We start from the raw sequence: 22,779 nt of genomic DNA, 5'->3' as shown, positions 1-22,779 counted from the left end.
TGTGTGTCCAGAGTGTTAGAGACCTCAAAGTCCAGTCCTACAGCCACCATCAATTCAAGTAAGCTAAAGTCATAGCTTTTTGAGTCAAGCCTAGTCAGTCCCTGTCATCTGTCAAGTCAGTGTGGTCTGCATTCAATTTTACAGTCCTACTACAAGTCCCAGCAAGCCCTTAAGATCTCTGCATCACTGGTCACCTCATTGGGCCCTGGCTAAACTGTATAGACTTTACCACCTGTCTACCCTCAGTAAAGCTACCGTTGTCCGTAACTTGGCATCAGAGTCTTTATTGCCCTCCTGCCTAGCCCAGGATCCAGCGGTATACCTTTGGGTGGCTTTAGGCTAAACCACGCCCTGGCATCACAAATACAAGGGGTTAATGCCATCCGCCCCTAGGGTAACCACATCTGCCCTCATCACACCCCGCTATCACACTTCAACAGATGTATTAATTTCTAAGTTTAGAAGCCTCATGTTGTATGAGTGACTTATTTTTCCTGAGTTTTCATAGTAGTTCTCGTGCTCTTCATGTTTATTCAAAAGAATCATTTCGATTTTACTTTTAATTAGTCCTGTTCTATATTTACTGCTCTCAGGTCTTTTATATTCATTGTTCTTCTGCAATATCCTGCTGATCTTTTTGTTATTGCTACTGGTTATTTACACCCTGGCAGAAGGTACTAGTTCAACCTAGAAACCAACTGTGTGGATCCAATGAAAGGTTAAAGAAAAAAAAAACCTTCTGAGGTTTTATTCCTCAACCAAATAAATAAACCACTTGATCAATGTCGCACCTTTAGAAATCTAAATCTTTAAGTCATTTTTCAAAAACTAAGACGTAGATCATTATGTGTATTTGGAAAGAGTGTTGAAGTCATTTATTTTAGATTTTTCTTACATGCCACATATTAATCATAAGATCGCACGGATGTTAATTAATTTGGCGCACCACTTTGTATGACTCCTCCTCTGTGACTTTTCTGCAACTTTTTACCCCACAGAAAAATGTCTGACTTTATTTCAAATGTTCTCCACAGCCAGTTTTGTAAGCCAGGTCTGGACCGGTGTAGATTCGCGACAAATTGAGGGCTTGGCGACAAACTTTTTAAAGTAAAGTCTGACTTCATAAATCAGCAACCACTGCAAAGTGAAGAACCCAAAAGTGTGCACCAAAGTCATTGTAGTCAAAATCTCTTTAGCAAAAAGTGACATTTTGCACAACAAATACATTGCTGCAACTTTTCTAGACCAAAAAAGGCTCTAAACTTGTTGATATATTTCCCCCTAAATATTCATATTTGACTATATAGATTTTGGGTAAGTTTACTCACTCTCAGTGAGCAGCGGGAAATCTCTGTGAGCTATGCTACCATTCACCTGTAGGGGACCACGGAGAGTACACAATAGAGGCATATTTGCAATAGAATCAACAGACTCTTTGGGGGAGATTTATCAAAGGATTTAGACCGGTTTTTCCTGTCTAAATTTGTCGCACAGAAAGTCGCAGTCTAAATCTGTGCGACTTTTTTGCGACTTTTGCTGTAGAGGATTTTTAGAACATGATGCATACAAGTCTATTTTAGACGGAAATGCATTGGAAAATGCATTGGTGCTGAATTTATCAAGTGCGACTTTTGTGCGACAAGTCGCATCTGCCCAAAATACGCTGAAATGTCAGACCATGTTGGAGCAGGTCTAAATGCAGTTTAAGCTGTAGACCCTGAAGTCTGAGCACAGAATTTATCAAGGGCTGTGAGACCTTTGATAAATTAGGAGCACAATAGACAGGAGACTACCACATACGCTGGTCTATAAGCATACCCAGAATAGACTAGATTAGTAAATGTCCCCCTTTGACTTTCCTGGGGGTCTATTGGGTTTACCGCTGGTATCTATTATTTAGCTGGATTTTGTTGGGACAAAAAAATTATACTGCATGTAGCCTTTTTTGTCCCATTTTTTAAACAGACTCTAAAATGGATATTCTAAACGGGGCCTCCAACGCAGTTGTGAACCTAGCCTTAAATAACATGAAAAAAATGAATGCTTCTATATGTTACTCACTGTGGGGGAGATTTATCCAAACCTGCGCAGAGTAAAAGTTGCCCAGTTGCCCACAGCAACCAATCAGATCACTTCTTTCATTTTGCACAGGCCCTTTTATAAATGAAAGAAGTAGTCTTCTGATTCGTTGCTATGGGAAACTGGGCAAAATTTTCTCATTTAGATGCTTTACATTAATTTTTAAGTGCCTTGCTTCTGTATTTGGCTCACAAATCTCTCTGCTGCTCACTCATTCTTACATCCACTGTTCAGGAAGCGGTGTGTCTGAGGCAAGCACTGTGCCCGCCCTCACTCACCATGCATTCACTTCTTCCCTGAGTCTACTGTGCAAGGCTGGGTCTCTTCATTCAATTACTGCAGGCTGCTCTGTAACCCCACCCTCTCTGTTTTCATGCAGACGCCTGATATGACAGGAGTGAGCACAGGGGAGTGCTAGTCCCAACCTCTCTTCCTGGACTTTGTCCCAGCCTGTGTTTCAGCTGGGACAAAGATAATGCTGCAGCCAGATGGGACCATGTTCAGGATTGTATGGAGACCCCTAGTGGTCTTTTTAGAAGCCTAATTTCTATAACAAGGAAATACATTTTTTGAATCTGACAGTGCCCATTTAAAGCATCATTTGATATGTCAATCAATAGAAATACAAGATATTTAAAACCGATATATATATATTGCATGAATACAACCATTTATGAATTTATTCATGAATCCTAATCAATATTGACGAGCAAGAATTCTAAGTTCTATCTATTCAATATCTCTGCCTGCATTCCTCAATTGTAAGACAATAGTAACAATTCCTTTCGGGCTGACAGGGGGGGCGCTATGCCCGACCCTTTGTCAGCTGATTAACTGCTCTATTGACTGACCAGACCCCTAATTGCAGGCTCCTTATAGTTACTCTACATTACTGTAAGAATTAATGAGACACAATTACAGTTCCCAGAGATCTCGGAGCAAGCTTTACTCCACAGCTCTCCAGATGAATAAGAGGCCCTACAGAATAAAGACAAAAATTCGCCCCCTTTGTGTAGTGGTTGTGGAATGTTGTTTTTGTCAGGGTTTTTTTCTTGGCTGATAAAAAAAATAGTATTTATTTTAATGCTTTTTTAATAATTAGGCCCTTCAGGGAAACTCGGCAGAAAGGAGAAAGGACTTGGGAACGAGATCTTTAAAAAATCCTTGCTTGGTGCTAAAAGGCATTTCCCTTTCGCTTAGAAGACAAGTTGTCCGCCCTCAGAAACATTTAATGTGTTATGGGTTAAAAAAAAATGTATCCCATCCCCCCATTATTAGAAAGAAAGAGAATAAAACAATGTCCTAAAATTTGCATACGTTTTCCTGCCACACATGGTATGTGTGGGAAAATATTTTTCATCTTGCCTAAACAGACACCACGGTCTTACATCATTAGCTAATTAAATATCTATATAAATACGTTACATTTCCTTTCATTTAGCACTAATGGAAGCTGGTAAGTTCCAAGTTGTCCGATATTTTGGATGATACAAACAGTGATGCAAAAGTATCGAAAACTCAAGTGTATAAAGCTTAAAGCATAACCGTCAGATCCAACAATTTTTTTTTTTTTTATATATCACTTAGTACCTAATCCTGACCATGTACATCAAATTTTTATGTGTCTAGCACCTTTATTTATTTTTCTATTACACTTTTAATTTAGCTCACTAGTCTGAATTCCTGTCAAAGGGAGGGGGCGTGGCCTCACTGTGCAGGTCTCCGCCCCCTCCCACAGTATGCTGTCTGCTCACATCTCCCCCAGATTAGCAAAACTACAACTCCCAGGATGTCCTCACTGACAGTAGCGGAACACAAGCTGACAGTGGGAGGATTTTTCCTCCAGCTCTGAGCCCTGTGCTCACAGCTGTCAATCAAGGAAGTGTGTCCATGACATAGGTGATGACGCATGGACACAGCAGGACTAGTATGTGTCCAAGCAGACAGGGGGGCAGTTGTTTGACTGTTTTTTCAGTATGAAATACTGAAAATTTTCTAATGAAAGCAATTGCAAAACCTATTGGTTATACATGCTTTACAACATATCAAAAGTTTTTGTATCTGACAGTGTCCTGCTGTGTCCATGCATCATCACCTACGTCATGGACAGACTTCCTTGATTGACAGCTGTGAGCGCAGGGCTCTTGGCTGGAGGAAAAATCCTCCCACTGTCAGCTTGTGTCCCGCTACTGTCAGTGAGGACAAGGAGTTGTAGTTTTGCTAATGCTAGGGGAGATGTGAGTAGACAGCATACTGAGGGAGGGGGCGGAGACCTGCACAGTGAGGCCACGCCCCCTCCCTTTGAGAGGAATTCAGACTAGTGAGCTAAATTAAAAGTGTAATAAAAATAAATAAATAAAGGTGCTAGACACATAAAAATTAGATGTACATGGTCAGGATTAGGTACTAAGTGATATATTTAAAAAAAATGCTTTTTGTTGGATCTGACAGGTACGCTTTAACACCTCCTGTCGTCTCCTGTGTTTCCTTCTCCTTTAGTCTAGCAGATGACACTGCTCAGTGCTATATTAGTATTAGTAATTTCAATATTGTAATGAATAAGTACCCTGAGGGAATAAAAAAAAAAGTTAAAAATAAAAAGTAAAAAAAATTATAAAAGTAAAAAAATTAATGTGAATAAGCCCTGTGTCAACCCAGCCTAAGACTCCGATTCATTTCTTCTTATCGAACACTTTGCTTTTGAACCATTCTTGGCATATATTGGTAAATGTGTGGTGCATATTTTGCAATGACAGGCAGCCCCTTTTTCCCCTATTCTAAACCCTTGCATAAAGACAGATTCCAATTTCCAACACATCAAACACGTGAAGTATAATAAACAACGTGATTTTTATTGGTTATATAGATTGTTTTTGGAGTCTGATTACTGTTGATTACTTACAGGTGTAAAATCATGACAAGTAAAAGGAAAAAAAGAAGAAAATATGAAGTGCTATGAAACATTGTGGGTGAAGATCCAAGATAATGCTGGTGTCACCCACAGGGGCACAGATTTACTTTTGCAAATGTACCAGAATTCTAAAGCAGTTCAAACCAAAAATTGACAAAAGGGGAGTGACCTCTGTAAAAGAGGGTGTGGTTTAAGATGCATCACTGTGCTGATGAAAACATGGACCAGAAGCAAAAAAAAATATGAAAAGAGTGTGAACCGAATAAAGTTTGAAAATAAGACAAAAACATAATATATTATCCCCGATGACCATTCCCATCTCACATCACATTATTATGGATGGAATCACACTTGCAGCTATTTCCATAGTTTTAAGTTTTTTTTAACCCCTTAAGGACCAGATCAATTTTATTTTTGCATTTTCGTTTTTTCCTCCTCGCCTTCTAAAAATCATAACTCTCTTATATTTCCATCCACAGACCCATATGAGGGCTTGTTTTTTGCGTCACCAATTGTACTTTGTAATTACATCACTCATTTTACCATAAAATGTACGGCGCAACCAAACAAATATTATTTATGTGGGAAAATTGAAAAGAAAAACGCAATTTAGCAAATTATGGAAGGTTTTGTTTTCACGCTGTACACTTTCTGGTAAAAATGACATGTTTTCTTTATTCTGTGGGTCAATATGATTAAAATGATAACCATGTTATATGCTTTTCTATAATTGTACCGCTTAAAAAAAATCTCAAATCATTTTAACAAAATTAGTATGTTGAAATTGCCCTATTTTGACTACCTACAACTTTCTCATTTTTCCGTATATTGGGCGATATGAGGGCTCATTTTTTGCGCCATGATCTTTAGTTTTTATCAGTATAATTTTTGCTTAGGTTTTACTTTTTATTAATTTTTTATTAATTTTTTTTAGAATAAAATGTGACAAAAAAGCAGCAATTTTGGACTTTTTAAAAAAAACTTTTACGTTTACGCCGTTCACCGTATCGGATGATTAACAATATATTTTAATAGTTCAGACTTTTATGCACACGGCGATACTAAATATGTGTATTAATTATTTTTTTACGCTTTTTTGGGGGTAAAATGGGAAAAACGGACGTTTTACTTTTTTATTGGGGGAGGGGATTTTTCAAATTTTTTTACTTTTTTTTTTTTACACTTTTTATGTCCCCATAGGGGACTATTCATTGCAATCAGTTGATTGCTAATACTGTGCAGTGCTATGTATAGGACACAGCACTGCTCAGTATTATCGGTGATCTTCTGCTCTGGTCTGCTCGATCTCTGTTCAAAGTACCACATTGCCGCAGATGCCGTGATCTGTATTGATCACGGCATCGGAGGGGTTAATGGCGGACATCCGCGCGATCGCGGATGTGCGCCATTACCGGCGGGTCCCTGGCTGCTGATAGCAGCCGGGACCTGCTGGGCATGACGCGAGCACCGCTCCGGTGCTCGCGATCATGTCGGCACGTAAATGTACCACGTCACCATGACGTACATTTACGTCCATTGTCGTTAAAGGGTTAAAGCCCAAATAGTAGTCAAGATTCAATAGTTGATATGTATACTGAATATATATATACAGTATACATATCAACCATTGAATCTTGACTACTATTTGGGATTTAAAATAAAAAAACTATAGCTGCAAGTGTGATTCCAGCCATAATAATAATGTGATGTGAGAAGGGAATGGTCATCGGGGATCACTATATTTCCCTAAGAGATCTGTCAAATGTTAATACCAGGTTCCAAGAAGCTCATACACGAAAAACTAGTGGAAATACATAAGTTAGATGACGAGACTTCTAATAATCCTGTAATCGGGCCTGAATTTTATATGGGATGAAAGGCAGGTTTGGTAGTGGGGCCCCTCTGGGTTTTTAGAATGGCCCAGAGTAAGACAGGTCATCACTGGGCTTTAAAACGAGGTTAGAGTCATTCTGCAAGTGAGGCTGTGAGAACCCTGCACCACTGATGAGTGTTTGAATCTGGAGGTTTGCAGCCTCAAAAAGGGGACATTATAAACTTTGTAAGTAAAGCTAAGGTTAGACTATGGAATCTTTGGCTAGAAATATTCTGACCGGAGATTCTGAGGGCGGCCGGTACCCACTGAATAAGTCAATGCTAGGACCACAAGGATACCGCCATCCCCATAGACGGCAATGTATTGTGCAAAAAAAGTGACCAAGATCATTCTTTTAGTCATGGAATTTTCGTGGTCTAAAACCATGTAGCACTGTGCAGCAAAATCCCATTGACAGTAATGGGACTCTGCTGCACCATCATTTCCAGTTCCATGCAAGAGAAAACGCAACACAATTCTTAAAGATTTTATAATGCTTCTTTAGTAATTTCTTCGTATCAAAAAATGACAAATAGAAAATATGTCCAAGCAGAATTTCCAAACAGAATTTCGCTCAGAAATTCCATAGTGTAAACCCAGGCTAACACATTTGTTGACTGTTGTGAGAGGTGACTGGTAGTTAGCCATCTGTACAGACAGGAAGTTGTATTCGTATAGTTAATGCTGGACAAGCAGAATTTATTTTGCGAGTGTGTTTTGTTACTGAAAAATAAAAACAGGAGAAGCCTTGTTTAAATGGGCACTCTCATTAAAACAAATTTTTGCTATTGCACTCCTTATGGTAAATAAAAAATATTTCTAATATACTTTGGTTTTCTATGTTTTATTTGTGCTTAAAAAAGCTCAAGAGCACATTTTCCCCCATCTTATACACAGACTTTGGACCAAAGTCCGAACACAGGAAGTGCAGCCTGGAATGCTGAGGGGGTGTGTCCAACACCAACAGCATATGGCAGTTAAAGGGGTATTCCAGGCAAAAGCTTTTTATATATATATATATATATATATATATATATATATGTATATATCTCAACTGGCTCCAGAAAGTTAAACAGATTTGTAAATTACTTTTATTAAAAAATCTTAATCCTTCCAATAGTTATTAGCTTCTGAAGTTTTCTGTCTAACTGCTCAAAGATGATGTCACGTCCCTTAAGCTGTGCATGATGGGAGAATATCCCCATAGGAACTGGACAGCTCCCGGGACGTGACATCATCATTGAGCAGTTAGACAGAAAACAACAACTCAACTTCAGAATCTAATAACTATTGGAAGGATTAAGATTTTTTAATAGAAGGAATTTACAAATCTGTTTAACTTTCAGGAGCCAGTTGATATATAAAAAAAAAGTTTGGGCCTGGAATACCCCTTTAAGTGTGAGAGGAGCTATGATGGACACACCCCCCTCAGCACTCCAGGCTGCACTTTGTGTGTTTGGACTTTGGTCCTAACTCTGTGTATAAGATGGGGGGAAATGTGCTCTTGAGCTTTTTTAAGCACAAATAAAACATAGAAAACTAATTTTTTTTTTTAAGCAAAGTATATTAGAAATATTTTTTATTTACCATAAGGAGTGCAATAGCAAAAATGTATTTTAATGAGAGTGCCCCTATTACACTGACACTAAGAGGCGACAACAAGAGAAACTACAGGATTTGTATTAGGGTTAAATAGATAATCCAATTTAAAAGCAATATAAACATTTGAAAAAATCAGCTAGCTATATAGGAAATAAGGATTCGTAATGATTACAATTAGAGATGAGCGAGCTTACAGTAAATTCGATTCATCACGAACTTCTCGGCTCGGCAGTTGATTACTTATCCTGCATAAATTAGTTCAGCTTTCAGGTGCGCCGGTGGGCTGGAAAAGGTGGATACAGTCCTAGGAAAGAGTCTCCTAGGACTGTATCCACCTTTTCCAGCCCACGGGAGCACCTGAAAGCTGAACTAATTTATGCAGGAAAAGTCATCAACTGCCGAGCCGTGAAGTTCGTGACGAATCGAATTTACTGTAAGTTCGCTCATCTCTAATTACAATTCATATATGAATGGAAATGAAGTGACATATGAAAATATGAAAAGTTTCCCAATTTTTCTAAACAATTATGGATACTATGTGGTCAATTGTTTTGGAACCATAAAAGCAGCATTTATTGCATTTCTAACTATAGGTGGTGCAAAGTTTGCATTCAAGCCCAGGTGCTGAAGTCTGAGGCCGTACATTAGGTCCCCTTTGCCTTATACTAGATAGTGTTGCTCGCGAATATTCGCGATTTGAATTTGAATATTGCGAATATAGCACTATATATTCGCAATTACGAATATTCATATTTTTTTTTTGTTTTTTTTGTTCACAGTACACATCACAGTGATCACTTCATCCCTCTCTGCTCTTCGCATATGCGCATATTCGCGAAAATTGAGCCCTCCCTTCTTTAATGGTATAGGGAACTAATGGGCCAGTGCAGTTTTCTCCAACCTGCGGACCTCCAGATGTTGCAAAACTACAACTCCCAGCATGCCCGGACAGCCAATGGCTGTCCGGGCATGCTGGGAGTTGTAGTTTTGCAACATCTGGAGGTCCGCAGGTTGGAGACCACTTCACTAGCCCATTAGTTACCTATACCATTAAAGAAGAGAGGGCTCAATATTCGCAAATCTGCGCATATATCTTCGCATATGTGCATAAATATATAACGAATATGCAAATTTTGCGAATATATGATGAATATTCGTCCATATATTCGCGAAATATCGCGAATTCGAATATGGCCTATGCCGCTCATCACTAGTGTTGCTCGCGAATATTCGCAATGCGAATTTTATTTGCGAATATCGCATATTCGCGAATTCGCGAATATTCGCGAATATAGCACTATATATTTGTAATTACGAATATTCGTTTTTTTTTATTTTTTTATTTTTTTTTTCACAATACACATCACAGTGATCACCCCTCTCTGCTTCCAGCTTGTGTGGAGTAATGAAGGCTCTAATACTACTGTGTGAGACTGGTGTGCGAATTTTCGCATATGCGAATTTCCGATATGCTAATTTTTATCTATGTTAAGTTTCGCATACGCGAATTTTTGTATATATGAAAATAAACGCGAATATTAAGAATATGCGAATTTAGCGAATATATGACGAATATTCGTCCATATATTCGTGAATATTCGCGAATTCGAATATGGCCTATGCCGCTCAACACTACTCCTCACTAATACTAGACTAGTTTTCGGGGAATGTTCACACGCCTCCAATCTGCTGCAGTGAAAATGTGCAGTGTTTCTGCACCAAAACAAATCAATGTATTTAAAATCAGTTGTAGAAAATCTGCTGTACGCCTGCTACATTTCATTGAATCCCTGTATTGTACAAAGAATGGGTTAATGTTGCCTGTGTACAGCTTGGCAGGGAGCTGTGGAACAATTAAACTCCATATTAACTTACATATTTAACGTATCTATAATGTATTTCCCTTACGAGCTGATTTATATTGGAAAATATTATGAGTTTCTACTAACGGCAAAAGTAAGTATCAGATCAGTAAGGTAAAAGGCCGGTAACCGCACGCGGTATGTATGAGATTTATTGCTGGCATTGTGTTACTCTCAGTATCTCACGCCACTGGATATTTGTGTAGCAAGTAAAGCAGATGGAGCAAGACCTCGGCGCAAATGTTTTTCTCTTTAACCCTAATACAAATCCTGTAGTTTCTCTTGTTGTCGCCTCTTAGTGTCAGTGTAATAGGAGTAAAAAAAAAAAGGCCAAAGTGGATTTCCTTATTCTGGAATTTGTATTATAATTTCACAGTTACTTGGAATCTGCCTGTTTAAATTCTTAAAGGGGTATTCCAGGAAAAAACTTTTTTATATATATCAACTGGCTCCAGAAAGTTAAACAGATTTGTAAATGACTTCTATTAAAAAATCTTAATCCTTTCAGTACTTATGAGCTTCTGAAGTTAAGGTTGTTCTTTTCTCTCTGAGTGCTCTCTGATGACACCTGTCTCGGGAAACGCCCAGTTTAGAAGAGGTTTGCTATGGGGATTTGCTTCTAAACTGGGCGTTTCCCGAGACAGGTGTCATCAGAGAGCATTTAGACAGAAAAGAACAACCTTAACTTCAGAAGCTCATAAGTACTGAAAGGATTAAGATTTTTTAATAGCAGTAATTTACAAATCTGTTTAACTTTCTGCAGCCAGTTGATATATATATAAAAAAAGTTTTTTTCCTGGAATACCCCTTTAAATTGTCAACTTTTAGAAATGTCGGGAGTGATTTAAGAGTGGATTGTTGTTTTCATCATGGAAATTTTTCCCTACAGGTAGTTTTCCATGGAATTATAATTTTTTTTATTATTAATATCTTTTTTATTATAACAATTTCAAAATTCATCAATATAACAATAAATACACATATATAATTCTCAAACAATACATTCCAATGATCCCCTCTCCCCTTTTATTTATGGAGCAATTCTTAACATTCCTCAATATGCCTTCCCAAATTTCCCCAGAGATCGGGCCGCATACTTCTTCCCACCTCCTTCTTTAATTTTCCTGAAAATTTACGGGGACAGTTCTGAGAAGTAACCTATATAAATATTTTAACTTCCCTCCTCCTTCCAAATCCATATATTCTAAGTTTTCCATGGAATTTACTAATCATTTATATGGTTGTCAGGAACTTCATTGTTCACTCCCATGATGCGTCTGGTACCAGCCAATCGGAGGAGGGGGCCAGCATCTCATGCCTTTCCATAATGTCTATTTGCTGGCCACAGATGCCTGTGATTGGTCTAATTCAACCATCATTAGAGTTCCTGACCTGCTCACCTTTCCTGGATTTCTACCTATTTCTCTGAGTTTGACTTTGCCTGTCAATTTGGACCTGATATTTTTCTCCTGGTTTGACCTCTGCCTGTTGTTCATTCTGATTCTGATTTTGTACCGCATTGCTCTCTTGTTTTTGACCTTTTGGCTTTTTTTTTTTGTTTATCCTTCTAGTGCACTGATTTTGTATATTACATTACCATCTGGTATTGACCTGGCTTGCCTGACCTTGAGTACTTAGTCTAGTATAGACGCTGGTGACCAATTGAAGATCAATGTTTAGGGCAAGTTGTCCAAGGAGTAGGGATAGTAGTTGGGGTAAGTGTAGGGCTTTAGTACTCCCTACATGTTGTGACAAGGGTCTGCAGAAAGCTGGTATCTGTTACTCTTTGGTTACTGACTGTGTAGGATTAATATTAGTCTTTGTATAGTTTTTTTAAATATTTACTATCAGTTTGATGGCATTATACAATCACTATGTGGCAATAATATATGGTCCTGGTGTGTAGGTATTATTCAGTAACTGTATAGTGGAATTATCTAGTCACTATGCTGTGATATAATATGGTCCTTGTGTGGAGGTAATATAAAATAACAGTATGGTGGCATTATACAATCACTATGTAGTGGTAATCTGTGGCCCTGGTTTGGAGTTTTTATCCAGTAACCGCATGTAGACATTATACAATCACAATGTGGTGGCAATATACGATCCAGGTGTGGAGGTATTTAGTAACAGTATGGTCGCATTATGCAATCACTTTGTAGAGGAAAAATATGGTCCTGGTTTGGAAGTATTTGGTAACAGTATAGTAGTGTTATACAGATACTATGTGATGGTAACATGTAGCCATGATGGGATGATATTATGTGGCTTTATAGCGGAATTACATGGTATTTGTACAGCTGTACAGTGACCCCCCGACCTACCATGGCCCCGACATATGATCATTTCAACACACGATGGCCTCTCAGAGGCCATCGCATGTTGAAGGCAGCATCAACATACAATGCTTTTGTATGTCGGGGCCATCGCATAAATCGCTATCCGGCAGCGCAGACTGCTTCCGCTGCCACTGGATAGCTGTTTATGGTGTGCTGTGTGGTCCGCTGACGATCACTTACCTGTCCTCGGGGCTCTGGCGCGTCCTCTTCGGGATCCCCTGCATCGTCGGCGATCTTCTCGTCGTCATCACGTCACTGCGCACGCCGTCCCGTCATCCAATAGGAGCGGCGTGTGTAGCGACATGATGGCGGCAACGGAGAGCGAGGATGCCGGGGAAGCAGAGACCTTGCCGGAGCGTCGGGTACACCCCGGGGACGCGGCGACAGCGATGGACGGCGACAACCCGGGCAGCGGCGACAAGAGGTGACGATCCGGAGCGGCGGGGACACGTGAGTACAACTTCCAATACCAGTGGTCTTCAACCTGCGGACCTCCAGCTGTTGCAAAACTACAACTCCCAGCATGCCCGGACAGCCGTTGGCTGTCCGGGCATGCTGAGTGTTGTAGTTTTGCAACATCTGGAGGTCCGCAGGTTGTAGACCACTGTCCTATACTTTACATTGCACGGATCCCTCAACATATGATGGTTTCAATAAACGATGGTCCATTTGGAACGGATTACCATTGTATGTTTTGGGACGACTGTATTATAATGAGGCTGTGTAGCGTACAGCTGACTCTGCTAAGCAGGGCATTTTGCTGGTTTTCTCCCTAAACACTGGCATCCACATCCTCGGCTCAATCTGAGGTCTGGGATTTGTCTCCATTATACTGTATATTTGCCCATTTTCTGAGCTGGATGCCTTACCCTGGAGATGCCAAGAGTAGTCCATACCTTACATAACCTTCATTAACTTGGACTTTCTTAAGGCTTCAAAGCAGTTTGAGTAAATAGTCATAAATCAAATCATGAAAGCGTCGAATCAATGACATCACAAGAGTAAAAAATAGAGGAAACTAGAATCTAATCCTGTTTTTTATTTCATAGCTCATTGCCGCCTTCTCATTTCCATCTAATGCCTTTACTTCGAATTGTATTTCATAGCTCATTGGTATCAATCTGTTTTTTAGTTCAGCCGATACAATATGACCATCCACTCACGCTTAAAAATACACTGTTCCAGAAAGGGTTAACAAACCACAAAGTTAAACTATAAGACAAAAACGTAAATTATAGATTCCGCTCTCTCTCGTACTCTTTCCATATGTTTGTAATAGTTAGATGTACACCGGGCTGATCCTATTACTTGACACTGCACAAGAAGACCGACAGGAAAGGGACTCAACATCCTACGAGAAATCATATGTTACCCTAGATTCCTCCCTTCTACCATTTACTTCTGTCATTTTAGTGCCTTGCCTTTGATGTCACCTTTTTTTTTTTTTTATGTTTATTGAGCGTTATTACTGCTTTTTTTTTTTTTTGTTACCTGTTTTGAAAGTTGTATTTAAGTCTATTGAATTGTGCAGATTCTGGAAAATGTTGCAGCTGCTCAAACATACAGAGAACTAAAGGTACACAAAGTCACTTGTTCGTCATTCATGCATCAAACCCTTCCCCCGTCCCTGAAGAACACAAAAAAAAAATACAAATGAACAAAAGAAAAAATTCAAGAGTAAGAAACAAATACGTTGAAATCCATGTCCTATTCATTGTAATTGTTCATCCTCTTAGGCAGGAGCATGATGAACACCACAAATAATGTCTACAAACCTACAGCAGACACAGGTTTATTTACTATGGGATCAATCAGCCCTAAACGTAGTGTCCATCCATAATATAGAACCGCACAGCTTCTAGTAGAGATTGACAATATTAGGCCGTCCATATCTGAATTGTAGTTCCCAGAACCCACAATTCTCCTTCATGTCGGACACAAAGGGTGCTCTATGGACCCCAAAAGAATCTGTAATGGAGGTCCTTGGAGGCACCACCAATGTTGATGTGTTTTTGAAGGTTCCCAGAACTTGATGTATGCAACAATAAAGGGGTACTCCGCCCCTAGACAAGTTATCCCCCACCCAAAGGATAGGGGATAAGATGTCTGATCATAGGGGTTCCGCTGCTGGGAACCACCGCGATCTCAGATGCGACACCCCAGACATCTGGTGCACGGAGCCAACTTCGCTCTGTGCCGGATGACTGGCGATACAGGGTGGAGGCTCATGACGTCACGGTCATGCCCCACTCGAGACCGTGATGACAAAAGCCTCCTGCGCTGCACCTGATGCTCTAAACGAACGCCGGGTGCAACTGGGAGATCGCGTGGGTCTCCATCAGCTGGGCCCCCACAATCAGACATCTTATCTCCTATCCTTTGGATAGGGGATAAGATGTCTAGGGGCGGAGTACCCCTTTAAGTGGTAAACATGTAAGTATGAGCAGTGCAGAGGTAGGATTTCATCTCGGAATTATAGTACAACAATGTAGTAATTATTTATCTCATGTATTTATCTGTTCTTGCCTATATAGTGCAAACATGTTCTGATTTGGCACCATATAGGCATTTGACTCAGGAAAGGAAAGTGGGTCTTTGAGATCTGGGTCAGTGATGCAGTGATGGGATCTATAACATATAATCACGTGATAGTTAATGTGTGTATATCAACAACTACGATAGGGGTTTCACACATTCTCACATATTCTCCCATAACATGTATATCTTATGTTTTTGTTTGGATGATACAGGTGTCTAGATGGTAGAATTTGCTCAGTTGTGACTTGTGAGCCATTTCCATTATTTGTGCTCAGTTCTTGACATATGTTACACATTGAAAGATTTGTATTCTTATCACTGGATATATCATTAAGGTAAGACAGAGGGGCCCAACCTCTGGAACCAGCAACTTCCAAGACCAATGGGTCTGCATAGTTGGGGTTCAACCTTTGGGAGTTCCACCAATATAATCTTTTTTTGGCTCAATGCAATTTAGTCAAAATGCTAAAGATAAGAATTAAATCCTTTTATGTGACTATACACAGTGGTTATAGAGATACTTCCAGCACCCGGACGCGGTATAAAAACGGGTATATTTATTGATTCAAAGACAGGCTACAATACACGGATAACTCTGACGCGTTTCACGCTTTCATGCTTAGTCATGACTCTGGAAGTATCTCTATATTCCATGAGTGGAGCCGGAGGCGGGGCTGGTGGATCCGCGCACAGCTGCGGGAATACTGGGTGAGCGGTCAATCTCTTCCCCTTGTGTTATACACAGTGGTTGGTTCTTTATGCTCACATTATAATGAGGCTGCTAGAAAGAGAAGACATGGCGCAAGATAGGGTAAAAACTGAAAATTTGCCTCTTAGGTTCCACTATGTATCACATGTATCAGTCACATTAGTTTTTTCACTTGAAGAAGGGGTTTATTTTTCCTAAAATGTACTGTATATTATAACAAAAATAACATTTACATCTTGTCCATTGCTATTTCTCACTAATACATGTGATATATGGTGGAACCATTACACTAATATAATGGCCCTCATTTACTAAGAGTGTTTTGTAGGTTTCTTCGTGGGTTTTAACTCCCTACAATTTATTTTCCACGGTATTTACTAAGGTTTCCCTACATTTTCCCCTTTCCCTACATTTTGCTTTTTTTTACACATGCTCTGATCTGTGGGGTTTTCCTCAGCTCAAATCCACCACATTTTATGTGGAAACCTTAGTAAATATTTAGGGTTTTTGTGAAAATGTCAGGAACACGCCCCTTTTCGGAGACCACGCCCCCTTTTACAGCGGACACTCCCCTTTTTCGGATTTTCTTAGCAAAATGGAGAGTTAGGCTGGGTTCACACTACGTTTTTGCCATACTGTTTTCAATCCGTTTTTCTAAAGAAAACCGTATGGCAAAAAAACGGATGGAACAGTATGGAAAAAAGTAAACTGTATGCGTTTTTAAACAGTATACTGTTTTTAAAAGTGCATACAGTTCCGTCAGTTTTTATAGAAAAAAAACCCATACGTTTTTGAAAATTTTGTCCATTTTTAATGGGAGGGGTCTTGGGTGGGGACTTTAGGATTCAAATGCGCATGTGCAAAGTAAAAATATATACGTTTTTCCCATATGGAACCGTATACATGTGCGTTTCCCATTGACGTCCATGTTAAAAAAAACGTATGCGATTGCAGTACGGTTTTTAAACCGGAGACAAAATCGTGGTCAACCACGGTTTTGACGCTGGTTTAAAAACCGTACTGCAACCGCATACGTTTTTTTTAACATGGACGTCAATGGGAAACGCACATGTAGAACAGTAGACAGTAAGAAAAACATGCATAGGTGTCTTTTTATATAGTGTATGTAAACTTCTGGTTTCAACTGTATATATTGGCCACTAGGGGCACTGTTGGGCCTATTTTTACTGTTAATAAAGTTTTTATCTGACTTATAGTAGTAGACCTAATTACTGCCTGCATATAGTATTAGGCCCCCATATAGTATTAGGCCCCTATACTGCCCCCATATAGTAGTAGTCCCCCCATAATGCCCCCATATAGTAGTAGAAATTCTGCAGAAATTCAGTGTCCCCATTCATTTTGCACAACTACGCTTTTTTTCCGCATTTGTGGAAACCGCACAGAATTTCCTGCAGAGTTTCCTTCAGAATTCTGCAGGATTCCTCAGTACACTTATAAAGGTGGGCGCATAATGTTACTAACATGCAAACTCTGCACACATTCCGCATCATGAAATTCAACAGGATTCCTGGAATTCAGCAAAATTATAAGACAAGACATATTTTTGCAGAATTTTCACAGTGGAAATTCCACTGCTGAAATTTTCTGTGTGAATGGGACAGCGGAATCCCATTGAAGTGAATGGGCTATTAATTTCTGTGGAGTTTACTGCAGAATTTTCATGCGGAATTCAGTGCGGAAATTCTGCCGTGTGAGCATAGCCTAACAATGATCCAACAGTGTCTGCAGCTCTTAGCAACAAATATAGCTGATAGATTCCCTTTAAAAATGGCGGGCAATTTTTGCTTTAGTGTTTTAGTTTTATTTCCCTAAATAGTGGAAAACATGAAAGGACAAATGTATCAATGCCTTCACCTGAAAACTGTAAAAAAAAAAATAATGAAAACACAAATAACATTGATAAATTCACCCAAAAAACGTTGTTGTCTGACCTGTCAACCGTTAAGATAACTAATAGATTAGATAAACATTAGATTTCAGATAACATCAATTTATAAGTTAACGTTGGAGTCTGCAGGCAGTGATAAGCGTCTGTCCGCCGCTATCTGGTGTCTATGTGCTCCTGAAGATATAAGAGAAATACAGTACAATGAAAGAATAACCTCATGGCTTTACTGGTGATAGGCAGATCAGAATACAGAAATACAGAAATCTTTTCCCTATCATTTTTATCATTATAATTAGAGATGAGCGAACTATTCAAAAATTCGATTCGGCCGATTCGCCGAATTTTCCCGAAAAGTTTGTTTTGATCCGAATTTGTTCGCGGTGAATCAATATTAAAAAAGGCTATTTCTAGCCTACATACAGCTGTGTCCTAAAACGCATATGGAGTGTGCTGGGGTAGTGAAATAATACTGTTATTCAGAATAGCATGCAGATTACCGGCATCACTTTTAGAATCACTGCCGCACAGCAGCACAATGACAGAGCCTGGAGGTGGCATCATTGTCAGGAGACCATATAGTGACTGAATGACATAGCGTGGAGGTGTTGGCAGCATGAGGACACCATATAGTGGCTGAATGACACAGCGTGGACATGTTGTCAGCAAGAGGAGACCATATAGTGGCTGAATGGCACAGCGTGGAGTTGGCTGATGCACTAGTACACTACACACCAGGGCTTCACAATCCCCCCCCAAAAAAACACGATACATGTAATTTTTGACAAAGATTTCTCATAGGTAGCACCCGCTATCCAAAAATTAGAGATTTCCAGACCCAGGCCCCACCTCTGCGGCATCAGGAACCCATATATTGCCTGAAGGACACAGCCTGGAGTTGGCTGATGCACCAGTACACACCCGAGCTTCACAATCCCCTCCAAAAAAACAACAACATTTTAGAATTTTTTTAAAGAAATACCTTTGTGTAAGAACAAGCGCATATCCAACAGTTCACAAGACTCTATAATGCAGTACGGTGGACCACCCAAAGACATTCTTCTCAAAAATAATAAACCACACAATGTTTGAAATTTTTTTACAAAAACTAATTCAATATGTGTGTAAGCGCATCTGTCTCCAAAAAATCAGATCACCAAAGGACTTTTTTTTGCCCAAAATAATGAAGCAGAGTTAATCCCTGTCCGTATTTATTTTTTTTTTTTCATTTTTATTACAAAATCACATGCAACAAGCGTTCCGTTGTGTAACAATTAGCATTCTATAAAATTCAATTTTACTACAGATAAAATTATCAGTAAATAAAAATAAAAAAAACACTACCCAAGAGTGTTTAATTACCCCATACATTACACCAGGAGCAGTCAGGAGTAGGCCTCAGCAGTACCCAAGTGGCTTTAATAACCCCCTACCTTTGCACGATCAATTACGAGATCGAGCAATACCAGGTGTTTTGGCCTCAGATGTCCTGGGCCGCACTAGCGCTCCACTGAACGGATTAGCGTGTCTCTATCTTCCAAGGACAGGTACGTTTTGCACGCTGAAACCAGTTCGTGATAGGGATCTGGGATTGCAATTATTTAACCTTAAAACGAGGAATTACCAGTAAGTGAGGGTCATAAGCTGGCGTTGATTAAGTCCCTGCCCTTTGTACACACCGCCCGTCACTATAAGCGATTGGATTAGTTAGTGAGTTGGTTAGTGAGGTCCTCGGATCGGCCCAGGCGGGGTAGGAGAAGGCCCTGGCAGAGCGCCGAGAATTTAAAGATCATTGTTGAAATTTGCATTAAGCATGTATTTAGCTACTACTAAACATCCAAAAATTTAAGGCCCGAGGCACCAGGGAGGCAAGTAGTTCTTGAAAGACACAGAATGAGTCTGGAGCATGCATTTGCAGTACCCAAGAGGTTTTCATAACCCCTTACATTTAAAGATCAATGTTTACATTTGCATTAAGCATGTATTTAGCTACTGCTAAACTTCAAAAAATTATAGGCCCAAGGCCTGAGGCACCAGGGAGGCAAGTAGTTTGTGAAAGACAAAGAATGAGTCTGGAGCAGTCATTCACAGTACCCAAGACGGTTTCATAACCCCTTACATTTAAAGATCAATATTGACATTTGCATTAAGCATGTATTTAGCTACTGCTAAACTTCAAAAAATTATTGGCCCAAGGCCAGAAGCATCAGTTTTCCCCATATTAGGAGCATAGATGTCCCCCAGATTAGGCAGCATAGATGTCCCCCAGATAAGGAGCATAGTTGTCCCCCAGATTAGGCAGCATACTTGTCCCCCAATCAGTGCGGGCAGGTCAGAGCCAATAAAAGGGCCCTATGTGGCAAGCGGGCCGTACAATGCCCAGGTCTGCCCCAGAGGGTTTCATAATCAACCACAATAGAGAAAATTGTGTTGTAGGAGCATGGTCAATCTACTCAGACCCATCTGTCATTGGTGGCTGGAAATCCTGGCTGATCCATCCCTGATTCATCTTGACAAACGTCAGTCACTCCACATTTTTAGTCGACAGACGAGTTCGCCTTGGGGTGACTGTGGCCCCGGCCGCACTAAACACCCGCTCTGATGGCACACTACTGGCCGGGCAGGACAGCTTTTCCAGGGCAAACTCCACTAGTTGCGGCCATAAATCGAGTTTGGCTGCCCAGAAGTCCAGGGGATCTTCAACGGTTGTTGGCAGGGTCATGTCGAGGTAAGCCACCACCTGCTGGTTCAGGTCCTGCTCCGTGTCCACCTGCTGCTGATGAGTAGCTTCACTATGGGGCTGAAGGAAGCTACTCTTCAGCGACTGTAGACTCAGGCTGCTGCTGATTGAGGCTTGGGACTTTCCACCTCGGCTCGGCACAAGCCATCAATTCCCTGAAAGCTGCAGAGTCCACCAGTTGGAAATGGAGGGACTGCAACACCAGCAACTTAGACAGGAGCACATTCAACTTCTGTGCCGTTGGATGAGTGGGCGCATACTGTTGTCTCTTGGACATGGCTTCGCCAATCGATTGTTGGCGGAATGGCTGACTACAAGCGGAAAAGCAGGAGCGCAAGAAGGAGGGTTTGACACAATGCTCCCTTCGGCTGAGGTGGTGGAGCCTTGGCTGGATGACGGAGGGAGCGAATGGCCACTGGGTGATGCAGCAGGCTGGACCACTACATCGGAGCCACGGTTATCCCAGGGCGCTTTATGGTGGCAAATCATGTGTTGACGCAGGGCCGTGGTGCTGAGATTTGGACCCTGGCCATGCTTCACTTTCTGCCGACAGATTTTGCATGTGACTACGCTAAGGTCCTCCGGATACTTTATGAAGAACAACCACACCGCATAGTAGCTGATTTTCCCACCCGCAGTCCGCACTATTTCACTGCTATTGGCGCCGTCTCCAGGAACCCCTGTATGGTAGCTTGCCGCGAAGCAGGTGGTCTCCCCCTGGCACGTTTGGCTCCTGAATTTCCACTACTGCCACCACCACGCTGATTGCCAACCGTGCTACCGCCTTGCTGCCTCATAGACAAAGAGCAAATCTCTTCTCCTGATGATGATGAAGCCCCGGCTTCTGCACCCGGCTCCCAATTGTGATTGTCTTCATCATCATCAAAAGATGTGTGCACGTCACTGATGTCCTCCTCGTGTTCCACAACAGTGTCTGCCTCAGGACCCTGAACAATTGAAACACAGCCTCTCACGTCACTCTCCGCATCACTACTTGGCCGCCTTGCGGAGCAAGCGACGCATGTCTCCTCACATTCTCTGCTGCCCATTAGCTGCTGACTGTCCTCTATTACATCGTCCTCACTAAATAGTGGAGCTGAACCCAAAGCATGAGATACTTCTTGGGAGAGGGAACAGCATAGGACAAAGGCAATGGGATTACGGGGACTGCTCCCAGGCCATGCCAACTGAGGGTTGTGTCTGAGGAACCCACCGACTCTTGACTGGGCTTGTCAGATGTCGCTTGTGATGATGGGGATGAGTGTGCAAACCAATTGACGAGGAGAGATGGGTCGACGACACGACCGCTGGGTGTTGCTGGGAGCTCAGGCCTATTGCTGCGACTCCTGCTGCCACTCGCCCCAAGTCTGCTGCCAATTCTGCCTGATGTATGTAGGCCTCTGCCCCTTCTCTGTGCACGTCCTGGCACTTCCCTGCCTGACATACTTAGTGCGTTTATGAGGGTATAGAACAGCAGCAGGCGATTATTTATGGCTGTTCTTTCAAAGTATATAGGCCCTAGACAGAATCACAGTTACTAAATAGTACACTCCTTTGTTGTATGTATGCCCTTTGCAATGATGAACGCATTGGTATGCGTATTTCTACGCAGAAAAAACACTTTTTTTTTAAATACACCAGCCGGTATATACTAATGTGTGGAATAGCACTGAATTTAGCACAGAGACAGAATAACAGTTACTAAATAGTGCACTACTTGGTTGTATGTATGCCCTTTGCAATGATGAGCGCCCTGTTAAGCATATTTATACGCAGAAAAAAACTCTTTTTTTTGTTGTATACACCAGCCGGTCTATACTAATGTGTGGAATAGCACTGAATTTAGCACCGAGACAGAAATACAGGTAGTAAATAGTACACTACTTGGTTGTATGTATGCCCTTTGCAATGATAAGGCCACTGTTAAGCGTATTTTTACGCAGGAAAAACTTTTTTTTCTTTAATACACCAGCAGGTATATAACGTGTGGTATAACACTGAATTTAGCACAGAGACAGATTAACAGGTGAAAAATGGTAAAAAGGCACTAAAGTCCACACTAATATGACTTATTTCTGAACAGCAGGAGGACCCAACTGGGCAGCACCACAGAATTTTTTTTTTTACAGGGATTAAACCCTAAATTGCACTCTGTCACACAATTGTGAGAATCAGATTTGTGAAGCAACAGAAAAAACTCAATTGGGCTGAAAA

Source organism: Hyla sarda, chromosome 5, assembly GCF_029499605.1.
Source record: "Hyla sarda isolate aHylSar1 chromosome 5, aHylSar1.hap1, whole genome shotgun sequence".
Lineage (NCBI taxonomy): Eukaryota > Metazoa > Chordata > Amphibia > Anura > Hylidae > Hyla > Hyla sarda.
The sequence above is the reverse complement of the archived record's forward strand: the minus strand, read 5'-3'. Positions refer to the sequence as shown.